This window comes from Theobroma cacao, chromosome 9, assembly GCF_053813885.1.
Source record: "Theobroma cacao isolate CCN51 chromosome 9, ASM5381388v1, whole genome shotgun sequence".
Classification (NCBI taxonomy): domain Eukaryota; kingdom Viridiplantae; phylum Streptophyta; class Magnoliopsida; order Malvales; family Malvaceae; genus Theobroma; species Theobroma cacao.
The window spans coordinates 15,206,080-15,230,382 of NC_142647.1; the positions used below are offsets into that span (position 1 = coordinate 15,206,080).

General features: G+C 32.8%; 1 non-coding gene across 1 annotated transcript; it reads right to left on the reverse strand.

The window, feature by feature from the left end:
• Window positions 1–23,972: 23,972 nt before the first annotated feature.
• On the reverse strand, window positions 23,973–24,079 carry LOC148760776 (small nucleolar RNA R71). The gene has a single exon (XR_016028695.1). It is a non-coding gene; the product is annotated as a small nucleolar RNA R71 (small nucleolar RNA).
• Between the last annotated feature and the right edge of the window lie 224 nt (window positions 24,080–24,303).

Here is a 24,303-nt window from a genome sequence, read left to right on the forward strand (position 1 = left end):
AAGTCTAAAACTACTTAAAATCGATTGCCAAATCCACATTACCCAATAATATTTTGGAAAAGAAGAAAGAAAAACGACCCATGAAGGAGAGTCCACCATCCAAAATTCAAAAGAAAAGGAAGAAGGATGAGTTAGCTTCAATGACAGAGAAAATTGGGAAGAAACAAAGAAAGAAAGAACAGAAATCAGAGAAAAAAAAGGAAAAAGAAAAATCCATCAGAAAAGGTAATCCTCCATCCACCAAATTTAGAAATAAAACTCATGAGGATAGATTTAGGAAGATAAAGAATGCACCCAATTCATGTGGGAAATATATTGACTAAGACAGCTTTAATAAGGTCCTAGAAATTAAAGAGGGTTCATCGGATTATTTTGAAGAGATAAAATTCAAGAAATTGAGCATTTCTAAGAACAGAACCTATAGTGCTAGCCTTGTGAAGGAATTCTATGCTAGCATTGCACTAGATGAAAATGAACTTAAAGAACCTGAGGATTTTGTTGATGATGGCCTAAACGTGTTCCTGAATGGAAAGGAGTTTGTGGTCACTACCATAAATTTGGGAAGTCTGCTCAAAGTTGAGTATGAAAAGAGAAAATATGAAATCCCTAAAGACTATGATCCCTCATCTCTGTGGGAAATAATCACAGGGAAAAAGGAAAGATATTCATCCAAAAGTTATGCTAGTTTCATTAAAAGCCCTCAAATTAGGATCCTGCATTATTTCATTGCCTCAACAATTCATGGAAGAAGCAATAGCTTTAGCTACGTAAGCCTTCAAGACATGTGGATAATGGAGCATGCCTTTAGTGCTACTCCCCTCAATTTAGGTAGATTCATGATAGAAAAAATGAAAGGAACATCTCAAGTTGACAAGGTGAATCTGCTTTATGGAAACATAATCACCTCTTTGGTGAAGAAAAAGGGGATATGGAGTTCCAGATATGAAATGAACCAAGTTAAGAGCATGGATCAAGCAATCTATCTAGGAAGTTTGCCAAAGATAGGGTACAAGCTAGAAAGAGAAAAGTTTGTCAAAACCCCCAAAAATACTCTAAGGGATGAGCATGTCACCCTTGCTCAAACAGAGGCAACTCCCTCTCAGATTTCAAATGAAATGATTCTGAATTTACTTATGAGAATTGATGGGAAACTCACTGATCAGTCTGGAAGAATTCAAAAAATTGAAGATAAGTTGGAAGAGTTGGGAAATTTGATGAAAGGAAAAGGGAAATCACCTTCTGGTGCTGCAACTAAAGATACGTTTTCAACACCAAGTCCAGCACCAGTAGGACAAGCTGCTGAAAGTCCTGCTTTCCAAGTTGAAGGTGATGAACCAAAATCTACTGCAGCAAGAAAAGCACCTACTCATGAACCTGAAATTGAAAAGGAAGGCAGTGATAACACAAAAGTGGTAAGATCGTTTAATGCAAATTCTCCACTGCATGATGAGGCACAAATAGATAAACCATCCCCCATAAATTCTGAAAATTTTTTTATCATGGATATATTTCACCCCATTGTAAGGGAAGAAGAAGCTGAAAAAGAAGCAACCAATAGTAGAGCAGAGAAACCAACATCTACAAGAGCTTCCCTTGAATCAGTCCACACCATAAAAAGTGGACCTACTGATAAAAAAAAAAAAAGCAGCTGAGTTTACCCAAGATAAACCCAAACATATTGGCAAAGGCAGAAAGACTATGGCAACAAAAACTAAGTTCCCTAAGAGGAGAATGTCCTTCAGATTAGCTAAAAAAGCTAAACCTTTAGTCAAGTCTTCTGTTTAGGATCCACTCTAAGTTCCAGACACATCTTCTCTTGATTCCTCCCCATAAAAATCCTCACCTATGCGATCTTTTGAACCCCTCAATGTCTACTTTGGCACTGATGAGTCCACCTCCTTTGACTCTTCCTAAACTAGTAAACCACCCCTGTTTTGCTAATGACAAAAAAAGGGAGAAATAGAAAGCAAAGGGGGAGATAGAAAGTAGAAGAAATTTAAGTAAACAATAGAAGTAATTTAAGGGTAATTTAGGAATCTAAATCTTATTTTGATGAAACTAGGTTGTTTATGACACTATGTTATTTTGGATTGCTAATTGTTAAGAATTGGATACTGATAACGTATTTCTGTTATGCTTTTATGATTATTTTTGTTGGATTGTGAATGGCAAATGTTTTTATAATGAATATGGATGCTGATTATGCTTTCATGATATTTCGGTTGGATTGTTAATGGCATTTGCTTTTGAAATGGATATGATTTGTTGAAAATATGCTGATGACAGTTAGTCACCTATTGCTAATTATTCTATAAGCCTGTATGAAGATATTCTGTCAAATGTTTGAATCTACACCTGTTCTTTTCTTTAAGAAATTAATAAAAACTTGTTCACCTGTTAAGTTAGATAATAAATAACCTCAAAAGATCATGCATACATTAAGAGGGAGCCCACACTCAAGGGGAGAAATCCTTAGCTGGTACAAAACAAAAAGAACTAATAGACACTGTGCTTTTAATCAAGGAATGTTTTGTCATCATCAAAAAGGGGGAGATTGTTGGCTCCATTAGATTTTGATGATAATAAAACATTCCCACTCATTTATCTCTAACCATACTACTTGAGTGTTCAAGATGAAAATGTATGTCAATGATAAATTAATCACTCAAAAGTAAATATCAAAACTCATAAGAATAAAGAGCTACAATTAAGCCACAAAACAAAAGCCTCTTAGTCGAATAACTGAGGGAGTTAGTCAACTAAAATTCAAAAATGAAGTTGGTTGGGTTCAGAGACAAAGACGACTTAATCGACAAAGAAGCATTGTTAGTCGACTAAGAGCTCGCTATTAGAAACTACGATTGGAAACAGAGATGACTTAATCGACTAAGAAGCATTGCTAGTCTACTAAGAGCTCACTGCCAGAAACTGGCATCAGAAGACAGAGACGGCTTAATCGACTAAGAAGCATGTTAGTCGACTAAGAGTACTCTGTTAGAAAATTTGAATTTGAATGCTAGAGGACAGATTAACGATTAGAACTGACTCCAAACTATTTTTCAACGGTCAAAAACTGTCAAACATCCATCAGAGTTAGTTTTTCAAGTATATAAGGCACTCCCAATGGCTAAGAACAAGATTAGATGCTTCCAAGATCAAAAAAAGCTCAAAAATAGTAAAAACTATCTATGTACTTTCTACACTTCACTCTAATCCTTGTAATAGAGTTAAGCACTTCATCTTGTACCATTCAGATCAGGTTAGTGATCATAGGTACTCTTTTATTTCTGTTCTCTTTGATTACTTAGAGTGAGCGAGTCACTCTAAGTGGATTGATCAAGCTTGGGTTAGCTTGATTGGGTGTATAGGTTCTAACTCAGCCAAAGAAAAGTTAGTTTTGGGCATTAGTTGATCTCTTGAAAAACCATTGTTAAATGTTGTGGCTGAGCTTGCGAAAAGCCATTGTAAAAGCTTGGTGGAAGCTTGGGAATTCCACCATTTATAGTGTTTGGTTTAGAAAATCCTTGGTTGAAAGATCAAAGTAGTGGATGTAAGTCTTTGACTGAACCACTATAAATCTTTGTGTATTATCTACTCTATTTTATTTTTCATTTTCATTCTTTCTTAAGTCATTCCTTCATCTTGCATCAAATTTCTCATCATTAACCTTCAATTTGCCCCCAATTAGAAATCAAGTTTAGTGAGAGCCAAAAAGTTCTATTCACCCCCCCCCCCTCTAGCACATTTATTTGGGACTAGTAAAAAGTGCATTATCCAAGAAGAACTCAATTTGAGAAATTAAAAAAAATAAAAATAAAAAACTCAATTTCAGAAGTTGGGTAAAAGTCAACCTATTCCACCATCTTGGGTTGAGCAAGCACCAAATCTTGAGTTAAAGCCATTACAACCTCATCTTAGGAGGAGACTACTTTCACACCTCAAGCTTTTTCCATGCAAACTCTAACCTCCTCAAAGGGTGAATGAAAACCTCAACCAAAGTCAAGCTGGTGACTATAAAGAAGCGCTTCTTGGGAGGCAACCCAAGCTATATCTTTTTAGATTTAGTTGTTATTTTAGTTACTTTTTGTTTTCTATGTAAATAAGTAGTTATAACCTCTTCCTAGCTTGTTTTGTTGTGTATGTAGATTTGGAAAGCATGAAGATGAAGAGAAAGAAAATTAGAGCTTTCAAAGCACTGCCACCATTGATAAAGGAGTTTAATTTCCTTTTATCTTTTTTGTAGCTTTTCACATTGAGGACAATGTGCAATTTAAGTTTGGGGGAGGGTTTTATTGTTATTAGTTTTTGTGATGTTTTTAGGTTAGTTTATTTTCGTAATTTTTTTTTTGTTTTCAGGATTTATTTTAGGAATGCTTGAGATGAAAATTGCCAATGCCATGATATTACCAATCCTAGGATGATATTTTGATTATCTTGCTAATTTGATTATTGGTTTGATATAGACATGAATTGAGTGATTGTGATATTCTTTTGTTAGTTTCATTGTAGAATGTGATTTCCAATAATTTGTACACTAAATCTTTTACTTATAATTATCATGTGATTTAGAGAAAGTTTATGTTGATAAAAAGTATAGTAGAGTCAAGGATTCTAGAATTTGTTTGATTCTTTCTTGAGGCGAAATTCTGGATAACACTTAAGATGGGACATGATTTAGGCCATCTTTGGACCGTTTGATCCTCTCAAGCTAACCTTGTTAAACTTTTATCCCTAGTATACCCCTTTAAGCCTAATTTTCCTTTTCTTTGTTTAACCACATGATAATAACCTTAGCCTTAAAACAAAATTCCAATTTTGCAACCCTCACTCCTAAGCATGTATATTGTTTTATGGGATATAGATTGAGTTAAATGTTGAAAAAGGTAGAAAGGTGGAGTTACTAAAACAAATTCAAAAATTATTAGAATTCAACCCACTACCTACAACAACAAAAAAAAAAGTTTAGGGGTGTGGAATTGTGATAACAAAAAAAAAAAGAGAAAAAGAAGAAGTGTTGAACAAAAAGAAAAAAGTTTATGAAAATGGTGTACTTGGTCAAGGAAAATAAAGTTCTATAGGTCCTAAAATAATTATATGCTTAGGGTGATATTGAGTCACATTATATCCTTTATCATACCTAGACCCTAACCTTACATTATGAGCTTAATAAAAACCTATTGATATTTGCATAAGTGTTAATCTACATTAGTGGAGAAAGAGATGAAAAGCAAACATACAAAATTCTAGCACTTAACTAAATTTTGCATTGGCATAATCTTATCTAGATTGTATGATATTCTTTGTAAAAAGATCATTCAAACACACATAAATATTGTGAAATCCATTTGAGAATGAACCTATAGTTGAATTCAGCATGAATTTAATGATTATCTATGTTTTACTTTGAGTTAATATTGTGGGATAGTTTTTGAGAAATAAAAAAATTGGGGAATTCATGCTTTGGTGAATTGCATCTCTAGCTAGTTGTTTTGTTTTTAGTTCTTCCCTTTTGCTTTGAGACAAACAAAGATTCAAGTTTGGGGGTATTTTATGAGTGCATCAAATACATATATTTAACGGGAGATTAAATACCTAATTAGTCTAAATTAGACTAGATTTAGGATCAGATTTAGTTGTTTTTATTTATTTTATTAGTTTTGTTTAATTTATATTTAAATGTTTATTTTAAGTTAATTGTCATGACCCAATTTTCTTGGCCATGATCGGCGCATGAGCTCAATGAGCATAGCTCACTAAGCCCAAGCAAGCCTATCCATTTACCTTTGCTTAACAAATTTATCATATCATGCATACACACACACCTTTCTCGGGTGTGAACATAGCCAAAACACAATGGAATTATCGATAATAATATACATGCACTATACCAGTCATGTATTTAGCAATTTACATTGCATACACATATTCACATTGTTAGATTGTATTCACAATACAAAAGGACCCATGACTTCCAGCGGAGACATTTACAATAAAAGGGATTACTATCGAATGTCAGACACATACCCAGGAGATGCACTATGGGGACTCCTCGATCTAGGGTCCAACAGTCACCTGATCTGAAAACATGAATTTTTATAAAACGTGAGTACAATACTCAGTGAGTGAATATTAGAAGGGAACAAGCAATCTCAACTAGGAAATTTGACAATCATGATGCACGGTTGAAAATAAGGCCATTTTCATCTATCTACTATTCCAAACCCTATTTCCCTTAAAACAAGCCATCTTGCTAAAATAACAATAGTAACATGTAACACATGTAAACTTCCAAATTCAACAAAACAAACGCTTACATATTTGCATTTACAACCATATACCCATCATCAACATGCACACCATCCCATCATCATCATCTCATATGCAACGACTTATGCGCATATAGCCGAGTTAGCAACGGCTTATGTGCACTCCCACTCACACATTGTCGGGTCAGCAACGGCTTATGTACACTCCTACTCGCACATAGCCAGGTAAGCAACGGCTTTTGTGTACTCCTACTCGCACATAGTCAGGTCCAAATCAACATGCAAAGAAGCATCCAATGCATAACATGCATTTTGTGATAACACATAAACCATTGTATAGCACATTTTCACAATATAAAATCATTGTACTAAAAGCTTGTTCCCAAGGTACATTTTCTAAGACAAGTTTAATAGAATCTTTCATATTCCCCAAAACAAGTTTGAAATGCAAGTCCACTCACCGGTATCGAAAATTCATATTCCGAGTGCACTCGGATTAATAGCCCTCAAACGCAATTCCTTTGTCTTTTCCGGACATCTCACTACCTTGACAAATAACAAAGTCGAGAAATTTACTATATTGTCCCTAAATTGATATAAACTAATTTAAATTACTAATGTTTGATACATAAATGCAAAAATACGTTCGATTACCACTTAATCGCGGTATCAATTAAATTCAACCGATCACCCGATTAATTGGCGATTATGTCCAAATTACCTCCAAATTAATCCATTTCTCCTCTAATACCTTAGTTTACCACATACCATTTAAATTAAGCCAAATTCAGCATTAGAACCCTCACAGTTCCTTATAGAAAATTTCGGTCATTTGGTGCACTAGCACCGAAATTTTTCTACATAACCGTTTCACCTTAATTCATCATATTTCCAAGCCATTTTCCTTGAAATAAAAACAATCCCCCATTGATATTCAGCCCTCATGGTTCGACCAACAAGGAACCCTAGAGAAATTGAATATTTCTTTTGTGTTTTTGTTCATAACTATGCTTAACTATCCCTAAACACTAACATAGTCTAAAATCAAATTATTCCAACAATAATTCCTCTTCCATACCCATTTTTCAGAATTGAATTCATCATGATAACTCAATATTCAACCATGGAAATCAAGAACAAAAGCATGGGTAAGCTAGGTATCAAGGAGAATTAAAGAAATTTTAACTTACCTAGCTTGTTTCCTTGATTTCTTCACTTTTTCTTTGAATTTCCACCTAGATTTTCTTGTTTTTCCCTTTGTTCTTCCTTTTTTCTTGTTTCTGGTTGCCTAGGCCGAATATGGTGAGAGAGTTGGGGATTTAATGGGCTGATTTCTATAGAAAATAATAAAATAATCAAGCATGCCATGTGTCACATGCTTATTGGCCCAATTTTTAACTTTTTGACTTTTTCTTCTTTATTTTCCACCAAACATATTCTGGCATTTATCCAATCCTACCACATTTAAAATCCCTTGGTCTTGACAAGTGCTGGGGCCAAAAATTTACCGATTTGCCCTCAAGACGGAAAAATTATAATTTTGCCCCTATACTCTGAAATGTACCGGAATCACATTATTTCTACTTTTCAACCTCAAATAACACTAATATTGATCAATATTAACCAAATGGGGCAAAAATCATTTTATAAAATTCCCGTTTAGTTCTCCAGTGATAAAATTACCACTTTACCCTTGTGCTCCAAAAATACCGGGAATCATAATTTTTCACTGCTAAACATCATTTTATACTCCAATAATCATAATTATATCTCATATAATTATTTTTGGTCAAATGTGATCAAATCTTGGCTAGAAATCTCAATTTAATCATCATATGGTAAAATGACCGTTTTGTCCCTAATCGGTCAATTTTCCTGATGGACTCCAAACTGGACTTTGAACTCCGAATCACTATTCTAAGTCATTCTGTGGTTTCAAAATTTTCAATTTCCTCTTAGAATTTTTGTTTGAACTAGTTCAAGGCTTGATTTAACTTAGTTGTACCACTCGGTACAATACCGTCTTTTAATCGAGCTTGACAAGGTCTCACATTAATAATGTTAGTTTTATGTTATTTATATTTATTTTTATGTTTTTGTAGGAGTAGGATCAAAAATAATTTCAATTGGTGAAGAAGGGTGCATAATGGACTAGTGATCTGTTTGCATATGTTTTGGTTTTTCAAGTATATCTCCCACCACAGAAGTTCAAATGACATGATTTTTAGACCATTAGAAAGCTAAGAGCAGGGCTACAACTTTGATGTTTACCACTTTACCCAGTTCTAATCAGAAGGTGGTCAAAATCTTTGTCGAAGTGAAAGTACTGCACTAGAAGAACAAAATTGAGCAGAACCTTGAGAGTCGCGGCTCTAGAAAATGAGAGTTGCGGTGCTCACCGTATTTTCCAAAATAACAAGCTTACGAAATTTTGGAAGCTAGGGCTTTTAGAGGCTATTTAAAGGGCCTTTTTCAGAGGTTTTTGGGGAAGAGACAGCAAGCAATTTCTCTAGAGAAAAAGAGCCAAAAACAAAGCAAGAAAATAAGAGAATTGGAGGGAGAATCAAGATCACAAAGCTTCAACTATTATTTTTCTCTCTTTACTTTTGTGTTTTTCTTATTTTCTTAAGCTTGGATTAATGGCTAATTTTCTTTGGATGAAGTTTTTATTAGATATTATGAACTAAACTATTTTTCTAGGATTGCAATTGAACTCACATGTAATGAAAATTTTTAATCTCTTTCTTGCTTATCTTTCATAGGATTAGAATTGTTTATTCCAATTTATTCTTAATGCTTTTAATTGTGTTGCCAGCAATTAAATTGATTTAGGAACATAAACAAACTTGGGAAAGGGAGTTTAGTGTAAACTAAAATTGGGATAGCATATGATCATATTAATTGATTTGCGTACAGCATAGGGATATACCTATAAGCCATATGTAGCCAAATTAAAGCCTAAACTTAATGAGTCTGTTTTAATTTCAATTCACATAGGAATATAGTATTTTGGTAAAAATAGATATTTTTATAAGATGAGTTGGGAGACCCTTATAAATAATTTAGGACTCTAAGTTAGTAATTCAACCCATTGAAATAAATTAAGGAAGAGAGGTAAGATTTAGATGAAGTGTGAGGGATATTATAATCCTAGGCTTATTTGATTTGATATTTACTCATGTTATTGTTATTGTGATTTTTCTTGTTGATTTAAATTTTAGTTAATTAGTTTTAGTTAATCAATTAATTTTGAGTGTTTGAATAAGATTAATTTGTTCTAATTTTAGTACTTAGAAAAATTTTAGTTCAATTCTCTGTGGGATTGATACTCTGCTTGCTTATATACTATCTATTCGATACATATACTTGTGTAGTAGAATTTTAACTTACAATTTCATCAATATGAGCTTATAGGAGAAAATCATTTGCCATGCTTTAGCTTATATTGATATATAGCTTGAACAAGCTTGTCACATGTTGAAAATGCTATTATGACTTGTTCTTGATGAAAATGAATGCATGAGCAAATGCTTGAATTTATTGATTTTATTGTTACTCATGTGCTTGCATAAATAACATTATTTCTTGAGAATAAAATGTGCATATGGTCATATTGATTAAATCATCTTGAGGAATTGAAATGTTAAAATGCTAGGTCTAGAATCAATTTTTAGAATATACTTTGTTATTGTACTTAATTGATTATTTCAAAATTGATTTCTTGATTTTGTCTATGGAATTGGTTATGATGAACACATTGAACTTCATGAAAAATATTTGTAGTTCATCTATCATTTAGGTCAAGTTACATGCTTACATGATATCTTATCTTGCTTGACCTTAAGATTTGAGGTCTATAACTTGATTTGATTAGCCCTTGAATGAGAAATTAAATTGTCAAGTTAAATCATGATATATTATGTTGAAATAGTTGAAAAATCTTTTGAATATGCTTTTAACTATTAACTATGTCTTTTATGAGCCTACATGATTACATGATCCCAAGACTTGTGTTCATCCAACATTAGTTTATAGGCTATCATAAATCACTTGGTTTAAGATGAAAAATAGCCTACAGCTTGAGTTAGCAATGAATATCCAATGAGCCTTAATTGGATGTTTATTTCTTAAATTTTAACAATTGGTATTCATTGATGTTTGGATGCTTACATTAGATATATTCATGAGTTGAATGTTTTATTTCCAATATATCATAACACTTGGTATCACTTATGAATTATGAAACATTGAAAAATAACATGTATCTTGAACTTTATTGATCATCCTTTTGCATATGCCCATGTTTTTTATTGAAATCATGCATGCATTTCATGGAACAAAATGGAATCATGATTAGTGAAGATAGCCAAAACTCTTTCGTAAGCATACTTGTGCTTGCTTGATCATAATATTTTCTTATATATGATTACAAGGGAAAAATGCCTTGGCAATGCTTTATTGATAATGATATTGTCTCGATGAGAAAACTTCTCCTTAATTTGATAATTTTATACATAATTAGAACTCTTATTGAAATCCTTGCTTGAAAATATTATGAAAAAGAGATTTCCAAAAAGGCTAAATGATGATATTTTTATGATAATATGACATTATTGAGGAAATTCTCTTAAATTGTCATTCTTCTATAATTTAGAGAATTTCATTAAAAATGTTTGATTGATAGTGCTTGCACGATGCATGATGAAAATTGAAAAAAGGTTCTTAACGCAAAATGATATCTTGGACATGCATTGGAACTAATGTGGATAAACTTATTGAAATTATAAGTTTTTAAAGCATGTATTTAATATTTATTTAAATACTCATGCTTTACCAGTTCCTTGAATATACAAGTATGAGATTGACATGTTGAATATCTATTGTAATGCTTATCAATCATATACTCATGATTTATCCCCATATTTGTCTCATGATCCATTTAAGGGAAGGTAAGATTATGCTTTAATATGATTAACCATTTAATCCATTCTCCTTGTTGGAATTGATTTAGTGAATGCTTAAAGGGGAGATGGCCATTGAAATTGTCATATGATTCTTTAGCACTTGAAATCTTTAACAATGACCTTGGTAAAATCTGTTCATCTCTATTGGTAGTGTCTCTTAAACACCATCTTAAATTTGTGCTAAATGATGACTTATATTTGTGCTTGAATAATGATTGCTATGTTTCTTACTATACTAGTTTGCATGTAAATTTGTGAATTAATTTGCATGATTGGTTCTGTATTCAAACTGTTTGTTATTAGATAATTGCATGATTACTTCATTATTTAGTTGAATAAATATGTAAATACTAGCATATAAAGTCGTACACATATCACTAAATCCTGTTCAGATTATATGTAGACTTATAAATGCTTTATATTTTACTATGCTTGTCTACATATATACATATCCAACTTGAACTTAATAGATAAAATGTCCACACCCGATAGGTTTGGCTATGGACAACATGCTCAAAATATGCAGCAGAAAGAAAATTATAACTTTATGACTAAACAACCAAAACATGCCTCCACCCATGGATCACTTTAATGATATTTAACACATAAAAGCACAAAATAAATTATTATTCAGAAAGTTACCTCGCCAAGTAATTTCATAATCACAATGGCACTTCTTAAGGCAATCCTGCGAACACCACAAGGAGAAAAAACCCTAGCCAATCAAGTGCTTGGCTTCTAACGGTAATACACACGATTGCACTTGAACCTTTAACGAATGAGGGAGTTTTTAACTATACTTTATGCTAACAAAGAGGACAATAATAGTCCTTTTCTTTTTTTTCACAATCTTAGCCAACCTTTCTCAAAAATTGCTTCATAAGCAATTTTTTCTTTCACACAAAGGGAATGGTGGCAAAAAAAGAAAATGTTTTTCTTTTTCTAACAAAAACTAAGTTTTCTTCAATTGTGAAAAACTCTCATATGAAAAATAGTTAAAAGGTGACTTATATAACTAGGTTAAAATAACTTCAATTTTACAATTAAGCCCTCAATATTATAACACATTATAATATTAGGCCCATTACTTAATTAAACTATTTTAATTAAGTCCTTGAAAATTAAAATCAAAATTAATGTCCTTTATATTTTTCAATCAAGGACTTATAATTATAACTATTTATAATTATGTCTAAAACTTAATTAAACTCTTTTAATTAAGTTTATAGAAGTTAATTACCTAGCATGCGATTTAAATCTAACTTAAATCATCACTATCCCAATTTAATTCAAATGCAATTATTGTGTGTGGCCCATTAGGTTCCCAACATGTTGGCAATGGAATTGATTAATGACTTAATTGATTAATACAAATTTCAATCAATTAATTTATTATCAATTCCATAGACCAAGATTGGCATCTAGCAATGCATCATAGCCACCCAATTGTTAGGAAAGTCAAAGGGTTCTTTGACAACCTTTTAGTGTATAGTTTATCAGTATAATTCATTCCCTCATCATATATATCAAAGATGATAAGAGTTTAGTACAATATCTACTCTTATTGACCTACATATTTGTTCCTGCAATTATAGCATTAGCTTTATAGAAAGTTATGAAACCTTTTCATAACCTCCATGTCGCCTTGGCCAAGGATTTCAATAAGCTAATGTTAACCAGGAATTGATAAGATATGTCCTCTAAAACACTTAAGGTGATGATTTCTATCTTGACCACTCATTTGCCTTCACATGCTTCATACTATACCCAAAAGCATCTTGTTTTGGCATCCTTAGTTAGGCACCTATAGAAATGAATACAAAGCATAGCACTTCACATATAAAACAACCTGATGTCTCAAGTCTAGGGAGTGTTTACACAACTGACACATGAGAAGTGTTGGATAAACACTGAAATGTATTACCAAATGCACTTCTCATGGCAGGTCATGTTCAGTGAACTTGCTCTCCAAGGCAAGCACCTATATTCCAGTTTCAAGTATCTCTATACTTCAATCTATAAGATTGATTGCTTACTTCCAAAGTAAGGAACATAGAATATACCAGTCTCTAAGCATCATTGATGTCTAATCTCCATGATACATTGACTAGGAACATTTTGAGATTATGCTTGGATGCATAAGGATCTCATAACTGCAACCCATTTCAGTTCCTTTGTATGGCATATTAATCTCATGGACTTCATCCAATTAGACTTATAACTCATTATAAATGATGTCTTATTGATGAAGGAAAACCTCTAATCATTCAACATGAATAATACTATTGCATGATTAGAATCAAGCTTTAACCAATCCCAATTGGCTACAGGGCTCATCCCAACCACACCTTGCTTATAAATATACATCTATATGTGGCATTCTTGGTTGATTGATTGATGATATACTCCATATTAACTTCCTTGAAATATATGAAATGGAGATATATCTTGATTTGCTTATCATATATTTATATATTCCGTAATACCTTGATTGAATATCTTACATGGAAATACCTCTTGGTTGAAAATATCTATATGTGCCTTGATTGCAATGGTTGAATATATTTCTTGATTTCTTTGACTGAATATTTTGCATGGAAATATATCTCAATGTTTTGACCTTGATGGTTAAAGATCATTATTGAACTTAATGCTTATTTATACTTGATGATTATCACTAACAATTGTTTCTAGTGTTTAAGTGTTTTAAGCTCACACTTCTTAACCTTTTTTATATAATAAAAAGGGGGAGAAGGTTTATGAGCACATTGAAATGCTCTTATGTTAGTCAAATTAGTCTTGAAAACATTTTTGAACTTCATGCATAAATTGAGGTGGAGAATTTTCAAAATTCATAATCATTTCTTATACCCTTCTTATTTGCACTTAAATGTTTTCACCAAGGGCATAAAGGCTAATTAAGTTAGGGGGAGGTTTCAAGAAATTTCAAATGCAATATGCTTATGTTTTTGTCTTGTCAAAAAAAGGGAGATTGTTAGCCTTGAGTTATATCATGTTTTGATTTGACAAAAATCACAAGTTTTCTTGAACTTAACTAATGTCAAGTATTTGAAATTGTCTCAATTACATTTTTAATAGCCTAAGGTTACATAATTGTTTGAAAAGCCATGTGTCAAGGTCCACATCAACCCTTGTGAGGTATTATCTGCTTTGGCCCGTTGGCCTCACGATTTTGTCTCACAAAAGGTGCCTCACAGGTTGAAGGGGGTGTGAACTCTTATATGCCCAGTATCACTCTAATACATAGCCAACGTGGGATTCATGGCTCCCCTCTCTAAGACCATGACATCCTCTTTTACTCCTCATTGAAAGTTTTTCTTCGATATGGGACTTTTTGGCTTTACCTGCTAGCAACATTATCTCAATGATGTGGGATTCACATCCATGCAAGGACCGTGACATCCTTCCCCACTTCAACAAGGGCCCACTATCCTCATGGCACATCGCTAGTGCTCAGAGTCCGCTTTGATACCAACTGTCAAAATCCACACCAACCCCTATGAGGTATTATCGCTTTATCCACTAGCCTCAGAGTTTTGTCCCACAAAAGGTGCCTCATAGGTTAAAAGTGTGTGAACTCTTATATGCCCAGTATCACTCTAGTACGTAGCCAATGTGGGATTCATGGTTCCCCTCTCTAGGATCATGACATCTTCCCTTATTCTTCGCTGCGAGTTTCTCTTCAATGTGGGACTTTGTGGCTCTACCCCTTATGACCATTATCTCGACAATGTGGGATTTATGGCCACATGAGGACCGTGACACCATGCATCATTAAAAAACATCTTATAAGATTTCAAACAATGCATATTCAACTAAGAAAACAAAAGCAAAAATGTCTTAAGATGTTATTTGAAATAAAAACAAGGCAAAGAAGAAATAACTGAAAAGAAGTGCCAAAAAGCTAAGAAAACCTCAGGAGACAAGTCAAAAGTCGATCCAAAGGCAAAAAGGGTGCAAAACTTGAAGATTATAAAGTCATAGTCGACCCTGAAGTGCCGATAGTCAACCCTATTCGAAAAGCTCAAGAAAATCAAGTTTTGAACAAACATAGCCGATAGTGGTCCAACGATAGTCAACCTTGACAAGTCAAAACCATGAAAAAGTTGACTTTACATAGACGTAGTTGACTATAAATGAGCATAGTCGAATATAGCAGTTCATATTTAAAAAAAAAAAACACACTCTCAGGAGAAGGATCGAATAAAAAAAGGTTATACTCGACTAAGAACCCTAATTTCATAAATTTAAAAAACATTGTTGAACCTAGGAGCGTTGTAGTTGACCTTCAAGCTTTAGCAATAGTCAAATTTGATTCAAACATGTGTCTAACAGCTCTAAACGTTACCCCAACTATAAATAGTTGCATTTAAGCTATTTAAAAGTAAGAAAAGACCTTAACTAAAGCTTCAAACCCTAAAGAGAGCTCCAAAAGCTCATTTTCACTCTCTAACATCTTTTTAGTCCTCCACCAAGATTTGAAAAGCCAAATACTTGCTTCATTGAAGCTCAAATTTCTTCTTTCTCTACACACAAGCTTAAAGTCTTAGCACCCAACCTTTGTAGAGGTCTTTTTTTACTAAAATTTGTACTCAATTGTAAAGGTTCTAGCTTAACCTTGAAAAGCTATTTGTCAGGGTTTGTAGTTGAGTCTTTAAAAACCATTGTTAGTGGGTTATCACTTGATCCCATTAAAAAACAAGAATCCCTTTGTGGATTGTGTGAGGGACATTGCTTGATCTCGTAAAAAGCTATTGTAAAGGTTATCACTTTATCCGTTAAAAAGAAATCCCTTTGTGGATTATGTGAGGGTTATCACTTTGTTCCATTAAAAAGCAAGAATCCTTGATAGTGGATTGAAATTCCTTGGTTATCAAGTGAGTGGATGTAGGCATCGAAAAAGCTTAACCACTATAAATTCTCTATGCCTTTTTTTAAATTTTTCGCATTATTATTTATTGCTCATATTTGGCTTAGGAAAATAGTTTTATATATTGATTTATTGTTCTACACTTAGGAAAATATTTTTCTCTTTACTTTTCATACTTAGCATTTAGCTTAGGAAAAGCATATTACTTTGGTATATTATTTTTATGTTTAGCAATTTATGATTGAAACTTGTTTATGATACTAGAAAATATTTTTGGGTGAAAAAATTTTGATTTTTATAATTGGATTTTCAAAGAAACTTTAATATACCAATTCATCCCCTTTTGGCATATTCCCCTTATAAGACTTCTACACTAACATAAGGTTTTTCTTCATGAATTTATTAAATTTCCTAGCTATCATGGCTATGTCCTCATTTTCACTCTCACCCTTTGTGTATTTCTTTCCTTCCTCAACTGTTGATTTTAAGGTTATTCCTTTTTTCTTTATGTCTTCTCTCTTAAACTCCTTTAACTTATTCTCATTTTTCAATGTCATTTCGTATGTGAGTAAGGATCCTATTAACTATTTTAACTTAAAGTCATTAAGGTTTCTAACTTCCTCTTTAGCCGTGACTTAAGATTTCTAAAACTTAGGTAGGCTATTCAAGATTTTCCTCACAAGTTGGGCCCTTGGAAAGTCTTTTCCCAAAGCCTTTAAACCTCCAATCATTTTAATAAACCTTTCAAACATCTCATTTATAGACTCATCTTCTTTCATCCTAAATCGTTCATAATCATGAGTAAGCAATCCAATCTTGGATTTTTTAACTTGGTTAGTTCCCTTGTATGTGGTCTCAAAGGTATCCCATATTTACTTAGCATTTTCATAAATTCACACTTTATTAAACTTACTAGCTCCTAAGGCACAAAGAAGGATATTATAAGCTTTGTAATTTACTTGAATTAATTTCTTATCTTTATCATCCCAATCTTTTCTAGACTTAATGTGAGACCCTGTCAAGCTCGATTAAAAGACAGTATTGTACCGAGTGGTACAACTAAGTTAAATCGAGCCTTGAACTAGTTCAAATAGAAATTCTAAGAGGAATTTGAAAATTTTAAAAACAACAGAATGGCTTAGAATAGTGATTTGGAGTTCAAGGTCCAATTTGGAGTCCATCAGAAAATTGACCAATTAAGGACAAAACGGTCATTTTACCATTTGATGATAAAATGAAAATTTTTAGCCAAGATTTGATCACATTTGACCAAGAATAATTATATGAAATATAATTATGATTATTGGAGTATAAAATTATGTTTAGCAGTGAAAAATTATGATTCTCGGTATTTATGGAGCACAAAAGCAAAATGGTAATTTTGCCACTAGAGGACTAAACGAAATTTTTTTTAAACAATTTTTGCCCCATTTGGTTAATATTGATCAATATTAGTATTATTTTAAGTTGAAAAGTAGAAATGATGAGATTCCGGTACATTTCGGAATATAGGGGTAAAATCGAATTTTTTTCACCTCGAGGGCAAATTAGTAAAATGTTTGCCCCAGCACTTGTCAAGACTAAGGGATTTTAATTGTGGTAGGATTGGATAAATACCAGAATATTTTTGGTGGAAAATTAAGAAGAAAAAGTCAAAAAGTTAAAAATTGGGCCAATAAGCATGTGACACATGGCATGCTTGATTATTTTATTATTTTCTATAGAAATCAGCCCATTAAATCCCCAATTCCCTCACCATATTCGGCCTAGGCATCCAGAAACAAGAAAAAAGAAAGAACAAAAGGAAAAACAAGAAAACCTAGGTGGAAATTCAAAGAAAAAGTGAAGAAATCAAGGAAACAAGCTAGGTAAGTTAAAATTTCTTTAATTCTCCTTGATACCTAGCTTACCCATGCTTTTGTTCTTGATTTTCATGGTTGAATATTGAGTTATCATGATGAATTCAATTCTGAAAAATGGGTATGGAAGAGGAATTGTTGTTGGAATAATTTGATTTTAGACTATGTTAGTGTTTAGGGATAGTTAAGCATGGTTATGAACAAAAACACAAAAGAAATATTCAATTTCTCTAGGGTTCCTTGTTGGCCGAACCATGAGGGCTGAATATCAATGGGGGATTGTTTTTATTTCAAGGAAAATGGCATGGAAAATGATGAATTAAGGTGAAACGGTTATGTAGAAAAAAAAAATTCGATGCTAGTGCACCAAATGACCAAATTTTTCTATAAGGAACTGTGAGGGTTCTAATGCTGAATTTGGCTTTATTTAAATGTATGTGGTAAATTAAGGTATTAGAGGAGAAATGAATTAATTTGGAGGTGATTTGGACATAATCGTCGATTAATCGGGTGATTGGTCGAATTTAATCGATACCGTGATTAAGCGATAATCGGACATATTTTTGGATTTACATATCAAGCATTAGTAATTTAAATTAATTTATATCAATTTAGGGACAATATAGTAAATTCCTCGACTTTGTTATTTGTCAAGATGGTGAGACGCCCGGAAAAGGCAAAGGAATTGCGCTTGAGGACTATTAGTCTGAGTTCACCCGGAATCTGGATTTTCGACACTTGTGAGTGGACTGCCTATCAAAATTGTTTTGGGAATATAACTGTTTTGAACAAAGTGTTTGAATGATTTTATGCAATTTTTCATGAAAATGAATGCCTTGGGAACAAGCTTTTGAGAAAAGGTTTATGTTATGAAATGTGGTTATTATGGATTTCTATGTGGCTGCTTTATGTTGATATACATATATGCTTGAATATAATGTTGTGTAATTATGTTGACTCGACTATGTGTGAGTAGGGAGTGCGCATAAGCCGAGGATGACCCGGTTATGTGCGAGTAGGGAGTGTGCATAACCCGGTGATGACCCAGCTATGTGCAAGTAGGGAGTGCGCATGAGCTGGTGATGATGATGATGGGTTGGTGAGATGATGATGATGGGTATATACGTATATATATATATATATATATACACATATGTAAATATGTGTGATATAACAAATTGATGGACAATGATTTATGGTTATAATGTACATGAAAGTTGACACATTGTACTTTGAGAATTTTCATGAATTTTAGGTTGATTTTATTAGTTTAGCAGGATGGCTTTTTGTTGAGTGAGGAAAAATGTTTCTCTTGTTGCTCTGTTTTCACTGCAGCGAAATTCATGCTCGCTATAGCGAAAAACTCTCGGGTTTGGAGGGGTTTAAAATAGGAATGAACTAAATTGCATTATTTTGAAACAAGTGCTTCATGATTTTAAATTCTCCCTAATTGTTGCTTGTTCCCTTCCTTGTTCACTCACTGAGTATTGTACTCACGTTTTATAAAAATTCATGTTTTCAGATCAAGTGATTGTTGGACCCTAGATCGAGGAGTCCCCGTAGTGCATCTCCTGGGTATGTGTCTGGCATTCGATAGTAATCTCTTTTATTGTAAATGTCTCCGCTGGAAGTCATGGGTCCTTTTGTATTGTGAATACAATCTAACAATGTGAATATGTGTATGCAATGTAAATTGCTAAATACATGACTGGTATAGCGCATGTATAGTATTATCGATAATGCCATTGTGTTTTGGCTATGTTCACACCCGGGAAAAGGTGTGTGTGTATGCATGATATGATAAATTTGTTAAGCAAAGGTAAATGGATAGGCTTGCTTGGGCTTAGTGAGCTATGCTCATTGAGCTCATGCACCGGTCATGGCCCGGGAAATTGGGTCGTGACACTTAATGACTACTTTCTCGTCTACCTTCTTACTTGGAATATGTGGACCATCAAATAAAACATTCCAGATATCTAAGTCCATAGATTGCATAAATATTTTCATACGTTTCTTCCAATAAGGGTAGTTATTACCTACAAAAAAAGGTGATCTTTGGATTGATTACCTTTCATCAAGTATAGTTGTCATTACCTCCATTTCTATCGATTTGAGCTTCCACAATGGATCTCTCGAAGGTGATTAGACCGACAGAATTTAAGACCAAGCTTTAACACCAATTGTTAATGCAAAATTCTCAATAAGCAATATACCAATAGGGGTGAATTGGTATTTAAAAATTCTTTTAATAACTAAGTATAAATCAAAACTTTTGCAACCAAAAATTTCTTCTTGTGTTAAAAACAAAGTGTATGATTTTCCTAAACAAGTTTTCAATAATGAATTGAAAAGAACGAGTAACAGATCAAGGTAAAATATTTTTCCTAAGTTAAATGCAACCAAAGTATAAATAATGAATTTAGGCAAAATATTTTCCTAAGCTAAATGCAAGCAATAAATCACAATGCGGAAAGAATAAAAGTAAGACACAATATTTTTATAGTGATTCAGCTTTCTTTAGTGCCTACATCCACTCCCTTGAAGCACCAAGGAATTTCAAATCCGCTAAGGAAAATAAGCTTTTTATGGGATCAAGCGAAAACCTCACAATAGCTTTTTATGGTATGAAGTGAAACCATTATAATGTTTTTTACGGGATTAAGCAAAACCCTTACAATGCATTTCATGGGATCAAGCGAAACCCTTACAATGCTTTTTCACGAGATCAAACGAAACCTTTCAACAATGGTTTTTACAAGCCCAACCACAAACCCACAAATTACTTTTCAAGGTTAAGTTGGAACATTTACAATGGAGTACAAAGTTTAGGAAGAAAATGCCTCTACAGAGGTTGGGTGCTAGGAGCTTAAGCTTAAGTGTGTGAGGAGAAGAGATATCAGCTCAAATGAAAAAAGTATAGAACTTTTCAAAGCTTGGTGGAAGACTAAAATGAAGCTAGAGAGTGAGGATAAGCTTTTGGATGTCTCTATACGGTTTGAAACTTTATCTTAGGTTTTCTCTTGCTTCCAAATAACTCAAAGACAACTATTTATAGCTGGTGTGAAGTTTGGAGCCATTAGACACAATCTTAAATCAAATGTAATCATTGCTGAAGCTTGAGGGTCAACTACAATGCTCTTAGGGGTTGACTATGTTTTTAAATTTCTTAAATTAGGGCTCTATAGTCAAGTATAACATTCCTCTACTTGATCCAATTCTCGAGAGCATGATTTTTACGAGTCTGAGTTGTGGTAGTCAACTTCACCTTGGGCAAGGTCAACTACGATTATGTAAAGTCCTTTTTTCATGCTCTTGTCTTGTTAGGGTTGACTATACTTAAGCCAAGGTGGACTACATCTGTTCAATTCTTCATTTACTTAAGCTTTCTAGAATTGGGTCGACTATGGCTTTACAGTCTTCAAATTTTGCACTCATTTTACCATTGGATCAACTTGAGCCTTTCTAAGGTTGACTCTTCATTTGTGTCTTGAGGTTTCCTTAGCCTTTGGGCACCTCTCTTTAGTTATTTCTTCCTTGCCTTGTTCTTACAATTGATAACTCTATTATATAGAGTTGTTTTGACACATTTTGAGGGCTTAAGTAGTTAGATCTTTGAGATTTTAGGTTTGGCTCATAGCATTTTAGGTGTTTTTCTAGTTTAAGTTTGATTACATGTCAAGTTGTTAATTAAAGTTATTTTAGCTAAATTTTATGTTACTTTATTTTAAATTACTTTAAGAGTAGTTATTACTAATTTCTCTTATTGCTTTTGTAGGAAATTTGATGAAAAAGGCTCATTTGATGAAAATTAGTGCAATTATGGTGATGGTTTCATTCATATATGTTTTGGTATTTTGGCTATATATCTGTCTACAAAACTCTAAATGAGATGATTCTTGGACCACTAGAATTACAAAAGGAAGGGATACAAATTTTTTGTTTACTACGTTTCCTAGTTCTGATCGGATCATGGTTAAAACATTTGTCTAATCAGAGGATTGCAGCAGTATGCATGGGTTGAACAAAATGCAGTATTTGGAGCATATCTTTCAATCCAGAAGTCCAATTGACTTGATTCTTGATCCATTGGAAATTTAAGAGATAGGATGTTTACTAATTTGCCTAGTTCAGAGTAAATCAAGGTGAAAATAATGTTCAAAGTTGATAGACCGCCACAGCACTAAAGAATAAGCCTACAGTGGTAGTTAAAGGAAGCACACAACAAATTTTCCCGAGAACTCAACACTGCAGCACTAGAAGATGAGCGTTGCAGCACTACTATAGCAAGAACCAAGCACTGCAGTGCCAAGAAATCAAGGTCGCGGCGCTAGGCAATTTTCCAAAAGTAAAAATTTGACGAGATTTTGGAAATTAGGTTACTTAGAGCCTATTTAAGGGACCATTTTCAAAGGTTTTAAGGAAGAGGAAACAAACAACTATTCTAGAGATTTGGAGCCAAGAACAAAAGAAGAAAACAAAAGAATTCGAGGGAGAATCAAGATCACAAAGCTCCAACAATTAGTTTTCTCTCTTTACTTTTGTTTTTTTCTTATTTTCTTTGACTTGGATTAATGGCTAATTTTCTTTGGATGAAGTTTCTTTTAGATATTATGAGCTAAAATTTTTTTTTCTAGGATTGCAATTGAACTAACATGTAATCTAAATTTTTAATCTCTTTCTTTCTTATCTTTAATGGGATTTGAATTGTTTATTCCAATTTGTTCTTAATGTTTTTAATTGCTTGATCACCAATTAAGTTGATTTAGGAACCAAATAAACTTGAGAAAGAGAGTTTAGTGTAGATTAATATGGCATAGCATGTGATCATATTAATTGATTTGCATATAGGATAGGGATATACCTCTAAGCTATATGTAACCAAATTAGTGCCTGAACTTAATGAGTCTATTTTAATTTCAATTCACATAGGGATATAGTGTTCTGGTTAAAATAGATATTTTTATAAGATAAGTCGGGAGACCCTTATTAATAATTGAGGACTCTAGTTTAACAATTCAACCCATTAAAATAAGTTAAGGAAGAGAGTTAAGTTTTAGATGAAGTGTGAGGGATATTGTAATCTTAGGCTTGTTTTATTTGATTTGTACTCAAGTTATTATTAATTTGATTTTTCTTTTTAGTTTAAATTTTGGTTAATTAGTTTTAGTTAATCAATTCATTTTGATTGTTTGAATAAGATTAAATTGTTATAATTTTAGTACTTAGTAAAATTTTAGATCAATTCTTTGAGGGATCGATACTCTACTTGCTTATATACTATCTATTTGATACTTATACTTGCGTAGTAAACTTTTAACTGACAAGTTTTTGGCATCATTGCTAGGAAATTATTTCTAGAATTTTTACTAATATTAATACCAAGCAATTTAGTCTTACTTCAAATTTTATTTTTTTTTATTTTAATATTAGTTTTTGTTTACTTACAAATATCTTTGGTCATTGTATGCAAAGGAGAAGCAACTTTGTTCCATTTGATCTTGAGATAGAAAGAACATTCAGAAGACATTGAAGGGAAAATTTGCAAGTTGCAACCTTAAATCAAACAATGGCTAAGGATAACAACAACAATGGCAACAATGCCAATAATTTGGTTCCTGAAGAAAATAAAGCACTGCGGAATTATGTTGTTCCTCTTTTGCAAAGTTTACACTAAAGCATTAGAAGACCTTCCATCAATCCAAATAATTTTGTAATTAAACCAACTGACATTCAGATGATTCAGTCTTCAATCCAGTTTGATGGGTTACCTAATGATGATCCTAATTCTCATTTGGTGAATTTCCTAAAAATTTGTGATACCTTCAAATACAATAGAGTAATTGATGATGCTATCAAATTGAGACTGTTTCCATTTTCATTGAGGGATAAAGCAAAGAGTTGGCTTAATTCACTACCTAATGGGTCTATTACTACATGAGAGGAGTTGGCTCAAAAGTTTTTAGCAAAATTCTTTCTACCTACCAAGACTGCAAAGATAAGGAACGATATAACCTTATTCACATAATTTGAAGGTGAATCCTTGTATGAACCTTAAAAGAGATTTAAAGAACTACTGAGAAGATGTCCACATCATGGGATTCCTGATTGGTTGCAAGTTCAGACATTTTACAATGGGCCAGTTGGTTCGATAAAAACCATAATTAATATTGTTGCTGGTGGGGCATTAATGGGTAAGAATGTTGCAGATGCTTATAATATGTTAGAAGATATAGCTTCAAATAATTATCAATGGCCTTCAGAAATGTCTGGTCTTAGAAAAGTTGTTGGAGCCTATGAGATTGATGCACTTAGCACCTTAACTG